General features: G+C 46.4%; 1 long non-coding RNA gene across 1 annotated transcript; it reads left to right on the forward strand.

The window, feature by feature from the left end:
- Positions 1-311: 311 nt before the first annotated feature.
- On the forward strand, positions 312-5,427 carry LOC132536442 (uncharacterized). Its single transcript, XR_009548016.1, has 3 exons — positions 312-563; positions 680-774; positions 5,341-5,427. It is a non-coding gene; the product is annotated as an uncharacterized LOC132536442 (long non-coding RNA).
- Positions 5,428-8,866: the final 3,439 nt, after the last annotated feature.

Below are 8,866 nucleotides of genomic sequence, written 5' to 3' on the forward strand. Positions count from 1 at the left end.
CAGGATCAGCCTCTGGGAGAACTTGAAATAAGCAGAAGGATATTGCACCTTGTGTCTGGGCCAGAAGTTCTGCATCTGGAAATAACAGCACTGGGCACAGCAATAGACTAGCCAGGCTTCCTTCCTTCCTTCCTTTCCGGAAATCGGTAGGCTCAGTTTGCCTGCGTTTTCTGGCCCCTGTGGCTCAGTCTTGTTTCTGCCTAGTGTGTGTAGGCCTGTGCAGTTGGGAAGAGTCAGGAGGAGCAGAGAAATAGAAAGAATCTGGGTTTGTATCCAAGCCCCTCTTTGAGATCATTTGCAAGAAGGATTTTTTTTTTTTTGCCTCCAGGGTTATTGCTGGGGCTTGGTGCTTACACTATGAATCCACTGCTTCTTGAGGCTATTTTTTGCCTTTTGTTGCCCTTGTTGTTTATTGTTGTTGTTATAGTAATTATTGTTGTTGTTCTTGGATAGGACAGAGAGGTACCAAGAGAGGACGGGAAGACAGAGAGGGGGAGAGAAAGCCAGACACCTGCAAATCTGCTTCACTGCCTCTGAAGCGATCCCCCGACCCCTGCCTGCAGGTGAGGAGCCCGGGGCTTAGGCCAGTCCTTGCGCTTTGCGCTGTGTGCGCTTAACCTGCTGTGCTACTGCCTGCCCCCCCGCAAGAACGATTTTGACTATTTTTTTCCTTCATTAGGGATCCTCTGCTGAGACCTGGGCTGGCTGGCCCCCAAACAAATGTTTTAGGAGTGACAGAAGCATCCCCTTGGCTTTAAGCTGTTCTACAAGACTGTGAGTGGCAGGCAGGGGTGCATCGCAACCTCCCACCCCTTGCCACATCTGAGCTGGGGCCCCTCTACTGCGGGTCCAGGAGAATCTTTGTCAGCAAAGCTTGGGGATGAAGGTGCAAAAATACCTCCAACAAGGGGTCAGGCAGTAGCGCAGCAGGTTAAGCGCACATGGCGTGAAGCGCAAGGATCAGCGTAAGGATTCCTGTTTGAGGAGCAAGTCTGCAGGTGTTTTATCTTTCTCTCCCCCTCTCTATCTTCCCCTCTGCTCTCAATTTTTCTCTGTCCTATCTAACAACAATAACAGCAGTAACAACAATAACAATAATAACAAAGGCAACAAAAATGGGGGGGGAATGGCCACCAGGAGCAGTGGATTCATAGTGGAGGCACCGAACCCCAGTTCTTCTTTTAGCGTTTGCCCTTCTTCCGTAGCCAGTCAACAGCGTCAGGTTGAGCCTGATGTCTGCTTGTTGCTGGCTTTGAAAGTGACTGGGATCCATGTGGATTCAGTCGGCTAGGAAGGATCGTCAGTTTCCCCAATAAATGGGTACTCACGGGATGCACCACGAGAAGGTTGATCCAATGTATCCCAGTGATAAGCCTGGAGACAAAAAAAAAAAGCTTCCAGCAATGGTGGCCATGGGGAGGAGGGGTGACAACACCCCTCCTCCCCATGCAGAGGGAACCCCTCTGTAGGTACAGGGGACTTCTTTTTAAAATTAATTTATTATTATTATTATTATTATTATTATTATTATCTGCAGCAGGGGTGGGGGACTCCATCTACATCCTGACCCAGCCCCAGTCTGTTCCCCCCACAGTCCAGTCATATTTGGGCTTCCCATGTTCACATGGATGCAAATCAGAAATGGCCCAGCACAGAGGCATCCTCATCAGCAGCCTAGATTTGTACCCAAGGCCCCCGTTGTGGAAAGGGAATGTGGCTAGGTAGGAAAGATGCCATTTGTTCAACAAAGGCTTCAATCTGGCAGCTTCCGTGCTGGCGTGTTGCAAACCATGGCTATTCAAACAATGCTTCCCTTGCAGAGGGATGAGCATTCTTGTTTAAGACATCTAGGAGCATGGGAAGTAGTTCAGCGGTTTACAAAACAGACTCTCAAGTCTGAGACAGCAGAGGTCTCAGGTTCAGTTCCCTGCACCACTGTAAGCCAGAGCTGAGAAGTATTCATGAAGAAAGAAAAGAAGGAGAAAGAAGAGAAAATGAAGGAAGGAAGAAGGCTGAGGAGATAGCATAATGATGACGCAAAAAGTCTTTCATGCCTTTAAGGTTCCAGGTTCCATCCCCTACACTACCATAAACCAGAGCTGAAAAGTGATCGGGCAGGGGGGGGGGAGGATGGAAAGACGGGAGGAAAGAAAGAAAGTGGGGGTTGAATGGTGGTTCACCTGGTAGAGTGCACACATTACCATTTGCAAGGACCAGGGTTTGAGCACTTAAGAATGTTCAACATAGGAGTACTTGTAGGGGGGAAGCTTCACAATCTGTGAAATGGTGCTGGGGTGTCTTTTTTTCTCTCTGTCTCTTTCTTCCCCTTGGTCTCTCTCACTCGATCTAGAGGAAATAAATAAATGGCCATTGGGAGTGGTGGAGTCATGCAGGCAGTAAGTCCCAGCAATAGTCCTGGTAGAGAGAAAAAGAAAAGAAAGAAAGAGAGAGAGAGAGAGAGAGATAAAAAATAAAGAAAAAAAATGGAAGAGAGAAACAGAGAAAGAGAGAGAGAGGGAGAAAGAAAGGAAGAAGGAAAGAAATCCAGGAACTGACCTGAAAGCTAACAGACTCATTGCGGCACAGACCAAGCCCTGAGGCTGAACTGTTGCTAACCAGATCATGTTAAATGGGGCATCTGTCTAGCAGAACCTTATATTAAGAATTTATGGAGCACTTCGGAAATCCAGAGTAAAACCCACCAATGACAATCAGTCCAACATCTGGCCAGATTCTGGAGTTTGAAGTCCCTTTTTCTCATTTGCACCCTCTCCCCCGAACCCCAACCCTAACTCCTCTCCATACCCTTAAAAGCCCTGCTTGAGCTTGCAAGATGGCTCACCTGGATGGTAATGGTGCACCTGCTTTGTCAATTGCATGACCTGAGCTCAAGCCAGACCCTCACTACACTGCGGGAAGAAGCTTTGTCACTGTCATGTCTTTCCCTCTCTCCCTTGCCGGGCTTGTGTTGCGGGAGAGAGACCAGGAACTCGTGGCAGCATGGTAATACAATTCTTTATTCAGGTGGGAGCCCCAGAGTCGGGTGTGAGCACAGCGGGTTAAGCCACGTAGTGCCAAACCTCAATGGCCGCCTTCCGCTCTGCACGCCAGCCCTTCTCCAGGTCGGGACGCAGGAGAGAAAAGAGAGAGAGTGAAACCAGGAACAGAAGTGGGCTTTATAGGGTAAAACGAGAAGTGGCAAGTCGGATCAGAGATGGCTGGGAAAGGGGATGGAGAAATGAAAGAGCCAGAAGGTAGAAAGCTTCCGTAGCAACAGTTGCTAGGGTTTTAACTGGTGGGATTAATGTACCCTGCATGCAGGGCAGGTCTTGAGGTAGAAAGAAGATAGATCAAAGGAATGGGTGGGGAATCTTTCAGGCAAAACAATGATTATATAAATAGGTCATAGTATCAGCAATGGAATGGGGGGGGGGAGCAGGGGGCTGGCTTAATGTCCAACACTCCCTCTGCCACTCTTTCTGTCTGAAAAAGTTGGCTAGGAGTGCTGAAACCTGGACGATGACCACTACCATCACCATCACCACCACCGCCACCACCACCACCACCACCACAACAACAACAACAACAATAACAACAAAGCAAACAAAGAAAACAGACTAACATTAAATAAGTAAAAGACAAAGCAAACAAACAAACACCCTGCTGACAGCCTGAGATGGTTTTTGGAGTCTGCAATCTTGTAGGGTTACTAGCACCTAGAAAAGCAAATGTTTCCTCTGACCAATATTTGTCTTCTTGAGTATTGACTTTGAAGCAATGAGCAACAAGAACTTGGCACTTAGTAACAGGACAGCCAGTGCACCAAGGCGACTGCAGCCAGAATGTGACCAGTGGCCCCAGATAACGCCTGGGAGGGAGTTCATCCCCCCCCCCTTCCCCCAGGACAAGGGGCCAGGCTTTCCTGTCAAATCTGGTAGATTTGCTGGGGCCAGAGGAATGTGAGGGCACTAGATAATGCCCTCGCTAGGCCTTGATCAGATTCCCTCCACTACTCCCCTGAACTGGGGTGTTCCTGTCTGAAATCCCTCTGGAATTTATTAGACATAGGAACCATGTTAAAAGGCAGATTTCAATCCCAGGAGTCCTGGGGGGCGGTAGGGATGCTGAGAAATGATTGCACAGAACCTGCTCCCTGCACTGTTGCTTCAGCTGGTTGTGATCATACTTGGAACTGCTAGAAACCAGCCACCTCTGCCTTAGGTGGTAGCTCTCACAAAATCCACACCCAAGTGGAATTCCAGCCTTAGTGTCACCAAGGGCTTACCCCATAGCCTGGCTGGGTTTGGATCAGCCACTGTCAGCTACTTCAAAAAAGTAAACCAGTGACTTCCACCTCAGAAAGGCATCATTATTCTATATTTATTTATTTTTAGCAGATCACTGTTCAGCTCTGGGCTATGGTGGCGCTGGGGATTGAACCTGGGATTTCAAAGCCTTAGGTATGAAAGTCCTTTGCAGAACTATTATCTTCCCCTGTCCTCGTAAGAATTTTGCTCCTCCCTTCCCCCTCCCTCCCCCTTCCTTCTTTTGAAATATTTATTTATTACTATTTTTAATTTGATAGGACAGAGAGACATTGAGAGGGGCCAGGAGTCACCTGCAGTACTGCTTCACTGCTTATAAAGCTTTTTCCCACAGGTGAGGACTTGGGACTTGAACCCAGGTCCTTGCACTTTATAATGTATTGCACTCAACTGGGTGTGCCACCACCTGGCCCTTTCCTTCCTTCTTCCTGCCTCCCCCCATTTTTTTTTCCAGCTCACAGCTCAGGTCTGGTTTATAGTGGTATGAGGGATTGAACCTGGGTCCTTGGAGTCTCAGGCCTGAAAGTCTTTTTGCCTAACAGCTATGAATCTCCTTTGCCCAGCATTGTTATTTCAGGCTGTCCTGTCCCTTCCTCACTTTTTCAAGTTACTTAACATGCCCTTGTTGAAAATGCTGAAAATGTTATTTGGGGAGGGGAAGGCAGGAGCAATTTCCGGTTGCTTGTTGTTCAGCTGAGGTTGAGGCTGGGGCTGGAGTGGGGTGGAGGCAGGGTCCTGTGGAGCATTGAGGGAGAGAAAGGGGTCAAGCAGATGGAGTGAGGGCCAATGTGGTCGTGGCTTGAGGATAAAGCAAAATCTGTCATTGGCTTTGGTGATTCGAAAGGCAGACACGTTCTTTCATCTCCCTTAATCCTCATCTGCTACAGGATTTTCGTGCCATTAAATCTGGAGAAAGGGAAACGTAAGGGCTCAGACATGCATAAGCAACTCGCTCTCCTCATCCCTGGCGTCTCATCTCTCCCTGCTTTGCTTGCTGTCTGACTTTTTTTTTTAGTGTCCCTGGTTACTTGGCTTGAGAGATGATGGAAGGGCTGGGGGAGCCGAGGGTCACCTCTGAGGAGGAGCAGCAGGACCAGGGAGCTCCCCCACCCCAGGATGGTAAGTGATATTTGAGGTCTGTTCACTGATGCTTCTCCAACCTGTTTACTTTCCTGCTGACTCTTCAATGATCCCAGCTGGATTGCTGTCAGGGTTTTCAGTTGTGCTGACGTTGCTTTCTCTTAACCCAACTCCAAGACCCATGGGGAGAAATGAATATGAAGAAGAGGGGAAAGACAGGGAGGGCCACTGTGGGTGTGTGGGGAGGGGCCTGAAGGCCTGGGTTCTTGGTGGACCACTCCTAGACACCCTGTGACTTACGTTTTCTCCCCTCAGGTAGGAATCCCACACCCTAAGCCACGGGGTGTGTGAAAGATCTCAGGATGTTGATCTTGCTGTTGCATGGTGAGTGCCAAGGCCCATCCCTCTGTCCCCCAGTGGGAACAGCTGCCAGTGGGAACAGGGGTTCGGAAACCTGTAGAAGATTCTAGATGTATGGAAACCAAAGGGCTTTTTGTCCAAAGACCATTGTAGTCAGATGGCTTCCATGACAGTACCCGGATAACCTGTAGAAGATTCTAGATGTATGGAAACCAAAGGGCTTTTTGTCCAAAGACCATGGTAGTCAGATGGCTTCCATGACGGTACCCGGATAACCAGTTATTATTATTACTAGTGATTTAACAGTGTTTTTATGAAACTACAGGACTTCAAGGGTAGAGTTTCACACTCCCACATGGTGTATGTTGTCAGTGCACCCACCACCCAAGTCGTCTGTCCTCTTCCTTCTGATAACCACAGTAGCTCTCACGAAGTCTGGAGACAGTTTGGTTCTCATTTTCTCCCGCCCAGGTTCATTTGCTTTAGCCATCTGTACTTCACATGTGACCAAAACCATCTGGTAGTTGTCCTTCGCCTGCCACTAGACTCATTTCACTTAGCACCATCACCTCCCATTCCATCTAGTTTTGGACATCAGTTATTCTAATTAGGTTTCATAAATATTTGATCATTAGGCAAGGGATGGGAAATGGAGAAAACAGTAGGTAGTCTGGAGACGTTAAAATTTCATATAATCTTTATTGGAAATCTAACAATGGTCTGCAAGATTAGAAGACTGCAGAGGTAAAAAGAAAATACTGCTATTGGTGGAAAACAGGGAATTTTGCATTAGTTTTCAAGCAGACATTTTAGGCAAGTAATAGATTATAAATACTAAACTGGGTTTATTATCTGATAAATATCTTTTCCATAATGATATAAAAGAGTACTTTTTAGTACAATTAATGTAGGCATGATAGTCATCTAATGACCACTGATATAACTCTCATCATATCAAAATATTGAAAAAAATTTTAAAAAGGATTACAGAGTTCTACACTGCACCCACCACTACAGTTCTGTGCCATCCCTCCTCCCCAGAGTTTTTTGTTTGTCTCTTTGCTTGAAAACGGAGTTCCTCCTCCTCTCTGTCTTCCCCTCCTCTCTCCATTCCTCTCTGTCCTATCCAACAACGAACAGCGTCAACAATGGTGATAATAATGACCACAACGAGGCTACAACAACAAGGGCAACAAAAGGGGGAAAAAATGGCCTCCAGGAGCGGTGGATTCATGGTGCAGGCACTGAGCAATAACCCTGGAGGAAAAAAAAAAAAAAACGGAGCTCCTGTGTCACATATAAGAAATAACTTCTTAGTAGTTTAATTTTGATTTCAGATGTGGATTCATTGGTATAGTCATCAAAAAACTACTGTGGTTTTTCTCATCCCTTTGTGCCAAGTTCATTTAGTTGAAACAGTCATCTTCCCAGGGGAAGGAAGGGAAAAATACATGTTGGAATTGTATGATAGGAATGTCTAGATCTCTCCCCCCCCCAAGTTTGGGGTCCTATTCCTGTATGGGTTTAAGTATAACAAGACTCACCAGAGATTTTTCCTCACACCTGTGCAGCTCCAGCTCAGATCTAACCAAGCTTGCTCATGGAAGGCTTTCTTAAGTTGCTTGGTCAATAATTGTACATAAAGGACCTGCTTTTCTAAACCTTGGGTGAATGAAAAGATTTGAACCCATCTAATTGTCCTCTGAGGCAGCGCTGGAGGAGAAAACATTACCAATGAACTTTCAAACAGGCATTATAGTTTCCTTCCTTTTTAATTTCTTTTATTTACTTATTTTGAATAGAGACAGAAATTGAGAGAGAAGGTGAAGATAGATAGAGAGAGAGAGATACCTGCAGTACTGCTTCACTGGTCTTGAATCTCCTCCCTGCAGGTGAGGACAGGGGGCTTGAACCTAGGTCCCTGCACATTGTGATGTGTGTGCTTTACCAGATGTGCCCAGCCCCCATAAAATTTTCTTACTCTTTATCTTACCTTTGCCAGAAAATGGAATATGTCCCATTCAGTGACTCAACAAATGCACATTGTACCTTTGACATGAGGCACATCATAAGGACTATAACTACACAGGCTGTGTCCTGTAGACAAACCTTATTTTCTGAGAGACTTAATACACAAATGAGAAAAAGAATTGCAACAAGGAGCAAAGAACACAGTGATATACAAGACATGGCTCCCTACCTCCAGGAACCTCCAAAGGACAGAGGTTGACATTTAGAATAATTACAGCCAGCCAGCTCCTTGCCATTTTTCCTACCTAGAAGGATATGAAATTTGATTGACTCACTGGGACAGAATGTTTGCTTCGAAGAGCCAGTGTTATTTTAACTGTGCACCCGAAGCGCGCCCCCACCCCCCCTTCCTCACAGAACTGCAGACAGTATTCATAGCCTGAAAGCTGCAAAACAGGAACCGTCCCTGCTGCAGAAACCCCAAAATACATCTAGACTTCTTGTGACAAGTTGGCGAGCTCAGTGGTGACATCATTCGCTAACAATAGAGGTACTTAAAATTAATGACTGTCTCCACATCCCCTGGCGCTTTAATTTAAAACACACTCTCAGGCAGCATTGGCAATATTCTTCTGACTGCAAATCACAAGGATTTGGACAACGTGTTCCCGAGAAGTCGTCGGCAGGGATAGGACTCTAGCTTCAAGTCTAGAATAAACAAACAAACAAACAAATAAATAAGACTGAGCTAGCCTGACAAAAACAAGGCTCTGGTAGAATCAAAATGGGGCTGACAGCAGGCTAAGATCTGTGGTGGGAAGGAAGCGGATTCTCTGATTTCTCTTTTCTCCCCATGTTAACCCCTTCAGAGTCTTCCTGCTCTTCACTGCATTAGAGTCCATTATTTAATTTGTTTTATAGAGTCCTTTATCATCAGTTTGCTCTAAATCATGAGTCTTTAAAAATATTTGTTTATTGGGAGTCGGGCGGTAGCAGAGTGGGTTAAGCACAAGTGGCACAAAGCGCAAGGACCTGTGTAAGGATCCCAGTTTGAGCCCCAGGCTCCCCATCTGCAGGGAGTTGCTTCAGAAGTGGTGAAGCAGGTCTGTAGGTGTCTATCTTTCTCTCCC

Source organism: Erinaceus europaeus, unplaced genomic scaffold (genome assembly GCF_950295315.1).
Source record: "Erinaceus europaeus unplaced genomic scaffold, mEriEur2.1 scaffold_644, whole genome shotgun sequence".
Lineage (NCBI taxonomy): Eukaryota > Metazoa > Chordata > Mammalia > Eulipotyphla > Erinaceidae > Erinaceus > Erinaceus europaeus.